Genomic DNA, 15,139 nt, shown 5'->3' with positions numbered 1-15,139 from the left:
TGCACATTCCCTCGGAGAAGCCAAGGGGCCGGGATTATCAGTCACTTGGCTTCCCCTGAACACAGTGGTGCTGTTGGCCGAGCACTTCTTCCAGAGAAGCAAGCAAGCGATGAGGTCCGGGAATGCCTCTGGGGTACTTTGTCCGGGAACTAGGTGGTTGTGCGCCCACAGCGTGGGAGCTAACACGCGATCACATGAACAGCACGGATGAGTGCCGGCTCCCGACTCCCATCACCCATTTACAGGGGGATTTGTGGGCAGGGTGGGGGTGCGCTTCCGTGGGGGCTCTGGCGTCGAGAATGCTGACGGGGTATCCGAGGCTCCCCCGGGGAATCCCAGCGCCGGCTTCTCCTTCTTCTCTGTGTAACGGGTCAAGTTCCTCTTTTAGCTCTTCCCAAACTCCGCCTGGACGCCTTGTTTCCTGGAAGGGAAAAGAGCGAGCAAACGCCCTAGGAATTGTAGAGCTGACGGCTTCTCCTTCTGCGTTTTCAGCCAGAAGAGTTACCGAGCCTGCACAGCTTTAAGAGCACAGCCTTCAAAAAACCCAAGGTGTGCGGGGTTTGCAAGCAGGTTATTGACAGCCAAGGAATTTCATGCCGAGGTGAGTCTGTGTTTCTCATTCTCTTGCTGTGAAACCGAAACATAGCAAACAAACAAACAAACAGAAAATCAAAATGAAAACCTTCTTTTGGGAGTTTCCAGAAGTTAAATCGCAGAATTCCCCCTCCTGGCCTGTGTTTATCCCCCAGCTGTGCTGGGCAGGGACCCGCCGTATTTACGCAGATTTGTGTCGGGAGGAAGCTCGTCCAGAAGGAGCAGAGAGTTACTGGTGTCGGGTTGGGGACAGCAGTGACCGCGCGGGCGTGACTGCCCTCTGTCCGGCCCGTGGTGTCCGTGATGCTTGTCATTGAGTCGTGTGCTCTGACCCCCTAAGAGTTTGCAAATGAACGTTCTGCACCTCAGGGTCAGGGCTTGCTGTGTGGGGCGCTTCAGCCCGCTGTCAGGCACCACTGCCGTCGGGAGACAAAGCCACCAGCTTCGCCGTCTGATGCTTAGGCACCGGGCGGTCGACATGTTTGCGACGTGTTTCTCCTGCTTGCATGTTAATCAGTCTGTGACAACGGTGTGTAATGGCTCCCTTGAGCCCTGGAGTCTGGGCTGGGGGTCGTGGGTCCGCGTCACAGGGCGGGGGAGGATGGTCAGACTTCCTTCCGCAGGCTGACGAGGTGACCCTTCCTCACAGCGCTTGCCGATGGTGCTCCCGGAGACATCAGTGTCGCGGCTGCCAGCAGTGCCGCCCTGCCCGACTCCCTAGAATCTCTGTTTCAGAGTCTGCACCTTGAGGCCTCTTCTTTACTAGTGTGTGGCCCTCTCCTTTCTCCCTGGAGGTGGCCTGTGTGACAGGGTCTGGGGGACCCCCTTCAACTGGTTCCCTGTGAGCTGCACCCCAGGCCAAGAGAGGTCTTGCATGGCAGGCTTTGATACTCTTTTGTTCAGGGATCACTCTGATGGCTCCCGATGTGGCCGTGACATTGTCAGGGGATAAAGGCCCGTGGAAAGACCGATCACATGGGGGTAAATCAGGAGAGTTGGGGTATTTTCAGCATTCTGAGGACCGGGCCTTTCCCCTGCCCCATGGACACACCTGTGGACGCAAGGGGGCAGGATGTGGGCATGCTGCTCCCAGAGCTGGAGTCTGGAGCTCGGCAGGGTCATTGCCGGTATAGACGGGGCCCGGCAGGGTGAGTGACTGGCTGCTCAGGGGAAATCGTGGCCCTTTCGTGGTTCTGTTTGGTGCACCTGACAAAACATAGTTTGTCTCTATGGTCTCTTCCTTTTCTCAGTAAACTAGAGACAGAAAGGAGACCGCGAGTCGTTTTGTGTCCTGTGATCGATACCCGTCCCGTGAGTTTGCGTGTTGAGCCCCTGTGTGCGTGGCGCCCGTGGACGGTAAGGCCTGCCTGTCACGTGTTATCTGAGCAGCCACGCATGCGAGCTTCATGAGGTTGTGGTGGGAGGCCCTTTCTTTGGTTCATTTCTGGAGAAGCAGTGGGTGTGCTGGAGGGGAGCATGGACGGTGGAGATTTCCCGCTCTGCCTGTCTGTGCTTGAATTTTCCTTTTGAGTGACCCTGGGTAGCATATAAGTACACGTGGAACACAGAGCTCGTTGACCGACCGGCTCAGGAAAGTGTCCAAAAGTGTTAGTGATGGTGATGGTGGTGACTTTGGTGGTGGTGTTGGTGACCATGGTGATCGTGATGGTGACGATGGGACAATGGAGATGATGCTGACGGTGATGGTGGAGAAGGGTTGGGGTATATTCTGTGACTCAGGCTCATGTTTTTGCTGTTCTTTTTCTGGCTCCTTCTTGACTTTCAAATGCCTTGTTTTCACATTTTAACCTCTTGATTTACCACATATTTCCTATGTGGCTAGGTTAGCAGAAAAAGTTTATTGATTTTGAGAAAGAGAGAGAGAGAGCGAGTGAGCGAGCCAGGGAAGGGTAGAGGGAAAGGGGGAGAGAGAGAATCTCAAGCAGACTCTATGCTGTCAGTGCAGGGCCCGATGTGGGGCTCGAACTCACGAACCATGAGATCATGACCTGAGCCGAAATCAAGGGTCGGACACTCAACCGACTGGGCCATCGTGTGCCCCGAAAAAGCTTAATTTTTAAGAAGCGGTTATGCTTGCACATTGGGGCTATTTTATCCCTATTTCTGGAACTTTCCAGGGACATGCAGAGATGGAAATGAGGGTGTTGGTGGGGCTACGTGTCTGGTTGTGGCTCACCTCAAGCTGCTCTGAGCACGTGCGCCGGCCACAGTTAGGGTGTGTGGTAACCTGTTCCCGCGGCTCCGCCAGGTCCCCTCGGGTGGCTTGAGGGGTTCAGTTTCCACGGGTAATGCTCTCACACACCCAGTCTGGTCACATGTGAGATAAGCCAGTGGAGGGTACAGGTGTGGGTGCCCTCAGTGTTGTGGTTCTGAGTGGGTCTGACAGATGTGAGCTTGGGGATTTCGCCCCAAGGGGAAGACAGATCCGGGAGGACACCGGGCCCGGCCACGCAGCACTGATCCCGCCGGAAAGGCTTTGCGTGGATCTCAAACTGGATAGGGGAGGACAGATCGGGTGGAAAAGTGACAGAATGAAGGAAGGCTGTGGAGCGGAGCACTCTAGGGAGGAGCCTGAGGAGATGAGGGCTGAGAGAGGGAGCAACAAGGAGGCCGGAGGGAAGCGGAGGGAGGCGGTTTTGTCGGGAGGATTTGATGATGGCTTTGCCCCTTCACTAAACAACACACATGTTAAGCACCTGCTAGAATGACGGGATGAGGAAACTGTGCTCTGTGTGCGGAGGCTCACGGTCTGAGGGGGGAGTCTTGTCTGTGGGGGGAACACAGTCTGAGGGGGGAGTCCTATATGTGGGGGGAACACGGTCTGAGGGGGAGTTCCGTGTGTGTGGGGCTCACAGTTTGAGGGGAAGTCTTGTTTGTGAGGGGTGTCCTTTGTGTGAGGGGCTCATAGTCTGAGAGGGGAGTCCTGTGTGTGTGTGTGGGGGGGGGAAACACAGTCTGAGGGGGGAGTTCTGTGGGGGGGGGCAACACAGACTGTGGGGGGAGTCCTGTGTGTGAGAGTAACACAGTCTGATTTGGGAGTCCTGTGTGTGAGGGGCTCACAGAGCAGGGAGTCCCGTCTTTGAAGCCATCCCAGTCCACAGTATGCTAAGCGATCATGGGTGAAGCTTGGGGTAGGTGGCCGATCACTGGTATTCGCCGTCAGTGCCTGCTTTGTGCCCGATGCTGTGTTATGACCCCGGGATGCGGTGGCAGATGGGACCATCGAGTCAACTGAGAGAGCAGCGTGGCCGAGCAGTGTGTGTGTCTGGGCAGGTGTCCTTGTGCTGGGGTCCCCGGTCCCATCCGGCCTGTCTGCCCGGCCAGTTCCCGGCGACAGGGGGAGGCTGGTGAACCTGAGGCTGAGCGTCGAGGGCCGTCTCTCGCTCGGGAGGGATGTGAGGGGTGCCGTGTGCAGGGTGCTGCCCGGCCTGGGCCCCGAGGCTCTGGAGGGGTTAGCCCTTCCGGGACAGCTCGGTGCCCTGGGCAGCGGGGCCGGGATTCGCACCTGTGCTTTGCAGACCCCGTATCTGCACGGGGAACCCGGTGTGCGGCGCACAGACCCTGGGGGTGAAGGGACACGGCGGCGGACTGGATGCCTGTCTGTCCTCCAGGCCTCAGAGCCCGAGGGAGGCACAGGCCCCACGTGGACCCTCGACCTTCTTCCAGCAGGGCTGCGCTGAGTGCAGCCCCCACTCGACCCGTGGCATTGATCTCCACTCGCTCTCTGTCTCTCTCTTCTTTTTTCACGTTTATTTAGTTTTGAGGGAGAGAGAGGGAGACACAGCATTCGAAGCAGGCTCCAGGCTCCGAGCTGTCGGCACAGAGCCCGACGCGGGGCTCGAACCCGTGAGCTCTCGGATCATGACCTGAGCCGAAGTCGGACAGTTAACCGACTGAGCCTCCTAGGTTCCCCGCTGTGAGAATAGATCTTAAGCGTTCACACCCACGTCATGCGATGGATGTGATAATTAACGTGATTGTGGCAAATGCCTCACAATGTAGACCTGTGTCAAGTATTCAAGCTGTATGTACCCTTTAAATATATACAATTTTGTCGATTATACAGCAGGAAAGCCGGAAGCAAACAGCAGCAGGGCGTGAGTGGCCGTGTTGGCTTCTGAGAAGGGTACGAGGTTAGGGCGAGGCTGGCGGTCAGAGGAAACGTGTGAAAGTCCAGCAAGCCTGTGCCGTGGAAGGTGTTATTGCGGCGACCTTGTGTGCAGTGGTCGTTCGGTCGGCACGAGCCGCCCTTGCTTGTGTTCATGACGCTCTTGCGGGAGGTTGGTGGTATACAACCTAGGACACCGTCCTGGGTGAGCTTGGTCCGGAGGAGGCAGACGGGGGCAGAGATCACTGTGAAGTGCTGAGCAGTGGGGAGTGGAGAGGAAGGCAGGCTGGGGCTTCTGGAACACACTGACGCACTTAGCCCAGCCTAGGAGGAGTGATGGAGGGCTTCCAGGTGGAGAAGGCGGCTGCCGCTTTCAGTCTTGGAGAAAGAAACGAGTCATCGGGACACGGAAGGGTGTGTGGGGAGCTCTAGGCAGAGACAGCGGCATGGGGCCAAGATGGCAGGTGGAGGTGTCCATGAAGCGCTGGGATGGGGGGGACGTGGTGGGGCCTCAGATTGACCACCAAATCGCTACTCTGAGGACAACCCGAGGGGCCATCCATAAAACTATGGGGGTCACCAGCGTCCATTCTAGAAGCAACAGCCCACTTCTTGGGTCACCACCTTAGCACTTGCGTGGTTTGTACTACGTTGCTGTAAAGTCGACCTTTGTGAATGTCGCGGCTTTGCCTTTGGCTCTCTTCTGGCTGAGTCGGCTGGCTGTTCACCATGAATGTGTCACACTACCGTCACCCTGCCACTGACCAGAGCCCTCTCCGGGTTGAGTTGGCCCGTGGTCGTAATTATCTGCCACGGCGTGGTGGATTCCTCCAGAAGTTCGTGCCGACCCGTGGCGACAGCGTGTCTCATTTCTCCCTGCGTCTATGGGACAGGGGTTTGGGAGGCCTGTGGCTCTAACCAGGCCTTCCGAGCCGGCTCCCTCGGTGGCTGACGAGGCCTCAGTTCCCCCACGTGAGGCTCTTTGCAGGGGCACACGGGTCCCTCGGGCCATCCTGGAAGTCTGACCACCATGAGATTCCCATCCCAGTGCCAGGCTGCAAGCCACCCCCCCCCCCCGCCAGGGCGGTTCCTCCGTGCATTTCTGCTACTTCTGACTTACGCAAAGTCCGTGGGCCTCTGCCGGACGTCTTCTGCCTCGGGACCCCCGCTGCCCTCCAGCCCCTGGCCGTGTTTCCCTCCGCGTTTCTCATCTGGAAGCCCCTTCCAGAGGCGAGCCCATCCTGATGAGGAAATCCCTCATGGCCTGTTGGCTGTGTGCACCCATTAGGACACAGAGAGTAAATATTTGTCTTTGCGGATAATCTCACAAACCTCAGAGGCAGAGAGAAACCATTCAGAAAAGAGATCCCGCGAAGATAACTACCCTGGCCATTGGTCCTGGAGATCCAGTAACCATCCACCAGCGGCCGCCTTACTTTGAGGTATCCTCAGTCAGTCCTGCAGGGACCTGCATCAGTTCAGTGTTTCTGAGTCCAGCTCCTGGAGCAGAGAGGGACGGGGTGTGTGCGCGCGCGCGCGTGTGTGTGTGTTGGGGGAACATTCTGGGCTTCCACATGCTAGCCGGGTTTGGGGCCTGCCTCCTGACCCCCGAGGCCTTATTCCCTCAGGACCCCGCACACTTATGTACCTTGACATTGTGTTTGTAGTCTGAAAGTGGTCTCTTGAATGGGTCCCCTGGGCATTGCCGTCACCCCGGGAGAGGAAATGGGGGCCCAGAGAGGTCACTGGCCCGGCTCCGGGCAGTGCGGTCAATTAGGTCCTTGCCCCCCATCTCACAGCTGCCCCCTGGACCCCACGATGGGGTTCCCTGTCCCGCGGTTTCTGCCTGGCATCTGGGCACTGGCCGCGTGCCCGAGGCTCGTGGGGGCCGCTGGCGCTGTCCTGCCATCAGCCTGGCCACAGCCTCCGGAGGGCGGGCCTGCGAAATCCCCATTGGTTCCGGCTCTAAGTCTGCACTGTCGGGGGCCCCCCGGACTGACACAGTCTCTCCGCTGCTCACACAATGGCCCCAGCTGAAGGATTCCCCTGCAGGAATTCAGACGTGGATTGATTCTGACAGTGCGTTCCCAGGCCGTCCGGAAGCGCGGGGAGTGTGGCGCTCCACTGGCAGCTTTCTCACTAAGTGACAGGCGCCAGGTCTGGCTCTGGCGGGGGGGGGGGGGGGGATGGGAGGGAGGTTGTGGATTTTCTAGTTTCCCATCCGCCCATCCACAGGGAGAAGCTGGCATCCCCACGGGCACCGAGGAGGCTTCGTACAACTTAGATCCACCACGGGTCTCCTCCCGGGATCCCGGGAGCGCCGCCCACAGCTGGGTGCCTGCACACCATGGGCACTGGGCTCTGGCCCGAAGCTTGGAGCCATTGGGTGGGGGCAGACCCCCCCCCCACAGCTCCGATCCCCAAGGGTCCAGAGGGTTCATGGGTGCCAGACCTGGTGCTGCAGAACCTGCTCCACTTACACACCTTCTTTCTCTTTGTCTTGCAGCCTGCAAGTATCCCTGCCACAAGAAATGTGAAGCCAAGGTAAGCACCCGTTGAGCTCCTTCCCCGGGGGCTGTGACCCCGCCTTGGCCTTTGCCCCACGGCAGGCGGGTGCAGAAGGCGGACGCCTTGGCCTGTGGCCACAGGCGTGAAACCCTCGGGAAAGGGCTGCTAGATGCTTCGATAGCACGTATACTTTTCGTCTCCGGAGGAAGCCTTAGAGCCTTGGGCTCTGTGTTCCTAATTATAGAAAGTAAAACTCAAGAATTTGGTTTCAGATGAGAATCAAGTAATTGGCCCTGGCCTCGGCACAGGCCTCCCGCCCAGCGGGCGACCCCTTCTTTCTCATGATTACATCGTGCCACTTTTCGGGGCTCTGTGGGGGTGGGAATAGGGTTTAGGGCACAGGCCTGGTAGGGGGGGTTTGGGGGGCTCATTAGGGTTAGTTGTTCTTAGATCGGTTGGGGTTCTCAGGCTGTCACGGGAGTTGGGGGCCCTGAATCAGGGAGAGTTGGGTTGGGGTTTGAGTTCCTTGGAGGGCTGAGTTGTCGAGCACCCCTAGAAGCACTGGAAGTCTGGGGTGCTGGGGTGGGGTTAGGACCTCTGTGGGGCAGTGAGGAGGCCTGGAGATGGCGGTGGGCCATCATGGGAACCCTTGGACAGGCCTGGTTTTCTGCCTGGGTCACGGTGTCTGCACCTCCAAGTTTTGCAGGCATGCTGGCGGTCTGCAGTGGGGCCTGAGCGTGTGGCACCCCCACTCTGGCTGGCCCGCCGTGCCTCGGTGGGAGCCCCCCCCCAGGTCCCACAGCCCTGTGGCTGGAGGCCCCAGGGGAGATGGGCTTTTGGAGAGCCTTGGGATTCTGTGGCTGCCGGGCTCCTCCTGGGCAGCTGTTGCTGGGAATTTCCGACTGGCGCCGGCTCCGGGCAGGGCTGGGTGCTGGGGGCGGGCTCGCGCTTCTCGTGAAGTTCTATGTGGGGGGGCCAGGGATGCCGAGTCCCTTCACCCTGCCCGCCACACACACACACATGCTCACACACGCACACGGTCACAGCCATACAGGAACTCACGCACACACGTGCACACACATGGTCACAGCCATACAGGAACGCCATGTGCACACACATGTGCACACACGCACACAGTCACAGCCATATAGGAACACAGACGCACACACATGCGCACGCGCACACATACACACATCACACCCATACAGGAATACATGCACACATATGCATGCACACGCACACAGTTCACACCCATACAGGGACGCACATGCATACACGCACATGGTCACAGCCATACAGGAACACACACGCAGACACATGTGCGCATACACACACATCACACCTGTACAGGAATGCACACGCACACATGCACATGGTCACACCCATACAGAAACATACACACACATGCACGCACACGGTCACTGCCACACAGGCACACACATGCACACACATGCACGCACACACACACAAGTCACACCCATACAGGAACACATGCACACACATGTGTGCACACGCACACAGTTCACACCCATACAGGAACGCACACACATAAATGCACACAGTCACAGCCATACAGGAACACACACACATACACACATGCACGCACACGGTCACAGCCATACAGGAACGCACGCACACACGTGCATGCACATGGTCACAGCCATACAGGAATGCCATGTGCACACACATGTGCACACACGCACATAGTCACAGCCATACAGGAACACACATGCACACACATGCGCGCACACACACGTCACACCTGTACAAGAATGTACACGCACACATGCACATGGTCACACCCATACAGAAACATACATGCACACACATATGCACACGGTCGCTGCCATACAGGCACACACGCGCACACACATGCACGCACATGCACACACACACAGGTCACACCCATACAGGAATGCACACGCATACATGCACACACACTTCACACCCATGCAGGAATACACACACACACACATGCACACACACAATTCACACAGGTCACAGTCACACTTTTCACACACAGACACATGTACCCTCACATGCACACACATGTGGAAGGCTAGTCCGGCCCTGTGTTTTTTTTCAAGGAAGAGATTAAATGAGTTTTCTTTTTAAACTTTTTGTATGGGGGATTTGGAGCGCACTGGGAGTGGAGAGGGTTACCCAGCCTGGGCCGGCAGCACCGTCCTCTTCGAACCCCTGGTTCCCCCACCTCTCAGAGCTGTCAGATGATGTGCGTCCGAACAGCAGTGCTGGCTGTCCTGTCATCCTGCGTGTGTGTGCGTGTGTCTGTGCGTGTGTCTGTGCGTGTGTCTGTGCCCGTGTGTGTGCCTGGATGTGTGTGCCTGTGTGTGTGTGCCTGGATGTGCATATATGTGTGTGCCTGGACATGCAGATGCGTGCATGCGAGTGTGTGTTGTGTGTGTGCCACTGTGCGCCTCTGTCTGTGACAGTATCACAGGCCCAGCCACACCTGCCTGACAGAGAAGAATTGAGCCCCGGTCCTGTTGGCACCGTTTCTTGAAGGGGCCCAGAGCCGGCTACTTATGGGATTGAATTCTTTGGCTCAGAAACTATACCAGAAGTCTTAGCTATCACCGATTATGGCATTTCTAGCCGCAGTAATTGGCAGTTTGCTGAGAGGTAGATAAGCGTTCTCTCTCAGTAGATCAGGGTAGGGGAAATGTATCCGTATTCGGTTTTTTCGATAGCCAGCTTTGAAAGGCAGGAGGGCATTCCACCAGCAATAACAAAGCCCCTTCTTATTCCAGATCCATAGCGCCGTTGCTGCCGCACCTAGAGGGGCCATAAACTCCCAGCTGCCCCTGGAGATAAGGGGTGGGGACAGTTCTGTCTCCCAGGAGCCGAGATGTGGCTCTCCCAGGCAGCGTGGGTCCCTGCTTACCTTGTGTGTGTGTGTGTGTGTGTGTGTGTGTGTGTGTGTGCGCGCGCGTGCAACGTGCCCAGGGCTTGCTGGCTTTCTTGACTGACAAGGGGGTACTGTGGTTTAGAACAAGGTCCGGCTGCTCGCTGACCTGGGGAAGGCAGGCACGGTGGGTTCCCTCTGTGACCTCCTCGGTGAACCCCACCATACTGTCGTCGCCAAGGAGAGAGCCATCTTCCAGAAACCCAGCTGAGCCACAGGCCACAGGTCTCAGGCAGGGAAGCCGAAACACGAGTTGGGACCTAGAAGGCCGGATGGACTTAGGTCAGTGTCTTCCTGGCCGTTGGGCAGTGTGGCCCCTCAGGCAAGGCCTTGAGCTCAGGGGGCACTCGGGGGCAGTGACCCAGGCTGTGATCCCCATGGGGGCTTCTTGTCCGCTGGAGTAAGTCTCTGGGGCTACGGTTTGTTCATGGGTCAAACAGGTGAGTGATATGTCCCCCAGTCCGCGTGGATTATGTTCTTCCCTGTTGATTATGGTAATCTTGATTATTTAGGTTTTCAGGAAGTCCCACAATCTATGTATAATGGCTGCAAAATTTGGGATTCCAAATATTTTGCTCCCTGGGAGGCCGTGCTCATTCACTGGAGTCTTGTGCATCGCTTGGGCATCATGAGTTGGTTTTTCCCTTGGCTGCTGGTTGACTCACTGGCAGGAGCATAAGGAAGTAGGAGAAAGAACCTTTTCAGAAAGGCAGGGGATGGGGGTTCCCCGGTATCTCCCAAGTGTGCCGAAGGCGGGGTTCCACTGGGCTTTGGCGAGTGGGAGGGTAGGAGTCCCTCCCACTTGATGGCCCAGATGTGTGTGGTCCAACGTGGTCCCTTCCACGTCGGCCCAGACCAGACACACGTGCTCTCAGAGGCGCCCTCAGTTCAGAGCGTTAAGTATTGAATCGGCACTCTTTCTGCAGACCTCCGGATAGTGAGGCCTCCGCATGGGGACTGACCCGTGACATGGCAGAGCTGAACACGTGCAGGGGCTGTGGAGCAGACACCTTGTGCAGGGTCCCCCTGCCAGTCTCGCCAGAGCCACCTGCCACCTGTCTTGGGAGCCAGGCCTCTGTGCTCAGACCCCTTTGTCCCTTCCACGGTGTGCTGCCCAGGGCCGGCTTGCCGCTCCCCTTTCTGGACACGCCTTGCTGGAGATAAAGTATAGGACTGTACCTCCGTGAGTGGAGGCCCCCTTCAGGAGGGGTGAGGGGTCACAGGCTGCCGCAGGGCCTGCTTTCTGTGGCTGTCACGTGGCTGCCAAGCTGGGAGCCTTTAGCCTCCACCCCCCGTCCCCCTGCCAGATGCCGAGCTTGGTAATGGGCACGTGGCTCCTCTCCCTGAAGGTTCAGGCTGGGCCACGGCAGCTCAGCCCTCGGCTCCTGCCTCTGCCGGCCTCACGTGCTAGTGATGCCTGTGTTACGGCTGTGGTTGGTGCAGGAGTTGCCACGAGGCCCAGAGCCCAAGATGTCCTCAGAAACCACTGTCATGCCTGTCCTTGGTGTTGCCAGGTGTCCACTGGTGTAAGCGAGACGTTGTAACCATGAACTTACACCTGCCGGTTCCCCTGCTTGCGAGTGTCCCCGGTGTGGTCCTTCGGGCGCCCCCCTCATCGGACCCGCAAGTGGGGACTGTCACTGGCCACTGGGTCAGGGGTGTCAGGTTTTCGCCGTCCGTGTGCTCTTCCTGGATTGGCTGTGGAGCTGGGGCCTCATCCCCCCCCAGCCCGCACCCTCTGCTCCTTCTCCGAAACAGCGGGAGGCTCCAGGCCTGGTCCCGCGGTGACTGCTTCTGTCCCAGGGATGATGCCCGTGGGATGTCTGTACTCCCCCCCCAGGGCTTTGCTCGGGTCCTTCCTCTCCAGTGTGAGCCTGGAGTTCTGGGCAGTGCTAGTTTCTCAGGCTGCCTTTGGAAGTGCCAGCAGGGCTGGGGGCACGTCTCCGGGACTCTGTTGGTGGCGGGGCTCTGGGCCTGTGGGGATGACTGGATTTTTGATGAATCCCGGAATCGCTGGCATCAGTGTGTGGTGAGGTCCCTGCTCTTGCCTCGGTCACTGGTTTTCCTCAAAGGGCTTGGCTCAGCCTCTGAAGTCAGCTCCACGAGAGGGGAGGTGCAGAGCCGCAGCCGTTTAAATGTGGACATTCTGGAAGGTTCCTGGGAGCACGGCCCTTCCTGCCTTGTCACACTTGGCCTGAGTGTCTTATCCTTCACAGAGACCCCTCGAACGGAGGCCTGCTTGACAGATTAGCCAGTGTCCTGTGTCCCCTGCATCTGTGGGACGTGGGGGAGCGGGACGAATGGCAGCAGTAATGGTTTGACAGGCTGCTGGGGGCGCATGGCCCTTGACTGTGGACAAAACCAAGAAGGAGTGCTCGGCGAAGACTTTCCTTCTCTCTAAGCGTCAGTGACCGGATTCACCGGTTTGCGAAACTCTGTCCTCACGCCTGCTCTCCGTCTGGGAGAACGGAAGTGGAAGATAGAACTTTCCATGTGTAGCCATCAGAAGCAGCCCGCAAAACGGGGGGGCCCACAGAGACACCCCGGGCCTGAGCTTGACCGCCCCATGGAAGCTATAGCTCTGGCCATGGTCCCTTTCATCACAGAATCGGAACACAGGCATCTTTCACGAGCGGTTCCGAGAACCAGCTTCAGCAGCCTGGGGGGGCCTTCTGGAGGGAGCGTCTCCTCCTTGAACTGGAGTACCGGGCTCATTTGCATCCTGCATCCTAGAAACAGGTGTATTTCTCTGCAGCTGTGGTAACTGGAGACCATACTCTCTGCGGTCACGGTCATCATTGTCCTAATTCAGCCGTCTCCTGGCACGTTGACCCGTGCGTGAACGGCACAAATCAATATGCGTTTTGTTCCTTAACTGTTTACGCGACGCTAAAGTGTGGTGTGTTTTCTCTTCCCGGGAATAGGATCTTCTTCAAGCAGATAAATCTCATTTAATTGGCTCAGCTTGTGCCTCTTACGCAGCGTGGGCCCAACCTGAATGTGGTTCTGTCCGGCCAGTGGCATTGGAGCGGGCTCGTTGTTCCTGAGACCGGGACCGCCCCAACGTTCGTCCCTGTCGGGGCTGCCTTGGCTCTGGCCGGCTCCGTGCCACCCCCCCCTCCCTCGTCTGGCCCCGTGGCCACATGTGCCAGGTGCATGTGGAATTCTTCATCTGTCCCCTCTTGGGGTGGCACCATCCCACCTACCTGCTGTGACAGCTACTCTCTGCATCTCCTGACTCCCTGCCCCGCCCTGCTCAGGCGTGCAGGTGCAGGTTACGACCTGCTGACCCCCAGGCCGGATGTACCCCTGTGGCTCCTTCCAAGCCACCCACGTGCCGTGGATCAGCTCACACGCCCCTGATGCTGCCACGTTTGACTTCCACATGCTCCTGGTGGCCTGCTCATCACCTCCATCTGCCATACAAGGGGGGCCCAAGGGGGGTCCCCTCCACAGACCGCTCCAGACTCTCCATGGTCGCCTTGCCACTCGCCTGTGTCTACAGTGGCCCTGGCTGCTTTCTAGAAGATGCTAGTTCTTTGTCCCTCGCTCACATTGCCTGTGAGCTAATCCCTGTTTGTGATTTACTTTTCCAGACAAGCTACCACCTTTTATGGACCAGCATGCATGTTTTGAGCTGCTCAGAATCTGTACTCCGTGCCCCCATTGTGCTGCCAGCCTCTCTCCCCAGCTCCTTGGGGTCCCCCCCACCAACCACCATGCTGCTGCCCTGTGCCCTCCTCAGCCTGCCCGTGCCTGGTGCTCCTGTGGCTTCATGGACCCTCTTCCCCCAGACCCTTTGCTCCCGCCCCACGGCTGCAGTGCACCTGTTAGAATTCACAGACCATTGCCGTCCTCTGCTTTTCTCTCTGTGCATCTTCCCTGGCCCATTCTTTCCGCGGCTGGCAGTCTTGGTGGGCCAGGCGCTGGCGTCGGGGGGCGTGCAGAGCGGGTCCCCTGTGTCCCTGTACCTGCAGCTCTGAACCCCGCAGGGTCCCCTCTGCCCCCACGCAGCTGGGCCTGCCCCTCGATCCTTCCAGGGGGGCACCCAGGCTTCTGCTTTCTTGGGGGGCAGAGAGGACAGCATGCCTGAATGGTTCACAATGGCTCTGACATCACAATTCTGATTCCAGAGTCTTTACTTAATGCCTTTTTGTCCTTTTAGAGGCTTATTTTTGACTTAAGAAGTGTGTGGGGCATGTTGACCCGGCCGTGGGAGGCCCATTGGAAAGTTCTGTGCTGCACAGGGAAATGGGGGGTGCACACGGAGGGCCAGCAGGGAGTTAAGTCTGGCGTTTTTGGGCAGACCATGGCAGATGGATGGGGCTGCAGACAGCTCTGGGTGCGGCGGGACTTTGTAACCGTGAACTCCAGTGTAGCTTGTGATGGGAGAACCCAGGGAGGTCTTTGTGGACACTCGGGGCGGGGGGGGGGGTGGGGGGTGGGGTGGGCAGCCTGCCTCTCTGCCCCCTGATGCCCGAGTTAAATGTTTTCTTTTCAGATTTGAGGAGAAGTTGCAAGCTGTCAGAATTTGTCATTTTTTCCTTGTGTTGGCAGCCCTTCCCTGGATCACGGGGAGTTGGTGCAAACCAAACAGTTCACTGTGCTATTCGTGGACCTTGCAGAAGGAGTGTTTTTGGGGAAGTCCCCTTCAGCACCCCCTGTGGGGCGGCCCCTTTCTTTCCTCAAAAGACTGCAGTATGTTTGTGCCTTCTTTTCCTTTCTCTGGCAGCAAGAGGAAGGTGTTAAAAACGTCACGGGGAGGGGTCCTGTCCTTCTTAGGCTGGTCTCTTAAAGAAAAACAAAAGCGCGCACTCTGTACTCAGGAGTTTTGGCACAGTGCACACTTTCTCCTGGCCCCGTGCACGTTGCACACGGCGGTGCTATATCTTAAATGTCTGGTGCGGGTGTCCGAGCCCAGGGAGGGCTGTTACCCCATCTCCCTGTCTGCAAAGACCTCCCACCACACAGTTGTTCCTATG

The 15,139-nt window shown here is 57.9% G+C and overlaps 1 protein-coding gene across 1 annotated transcript in view; it reads left to right on the top strand.

Annotated features, from left to right (window-relative positions):
- The first annotated feature begins 489 nt into the window (after positions 1 to 489).
- TNS3 (tensin 3) overlaps positions 490 to 15,139 on the top strand; it is a 169,598-nt gene continuing 154,948 nt past the window's right edge. The window contains exons 1-2 of the mRNA XM_047095317.1: positions 490 to 601; positions 7,230 to 7,267. The gene's annotated coding sequence lies outside the window, so the exon portion shown is untranslated. The remainder of the gene's footprint in view (positions 602 to 7,229; positions 7,268 to 15,139) is intronic.

This window comes from Lynx rufus, unplaced genomic scaffold, assembly GCF_022079265.1.
Source record: "Lynx rufus isolate CCGP_SWC_20201006 ecotype Redwood Valley unplaced genomic scaffold, mLynRuf1.p SCAF_4, whole genome shotgun sequence".
NCBI lineage: Eukaryota > Metazoa > Chordata > Mammalia > Carnivora > Felidae > Lynx > Lynx rufus.
Note: the sequence above shows the minus strand (reverse complement) of the source record. Positions and strands in the feature narration are given on the sequence as shown.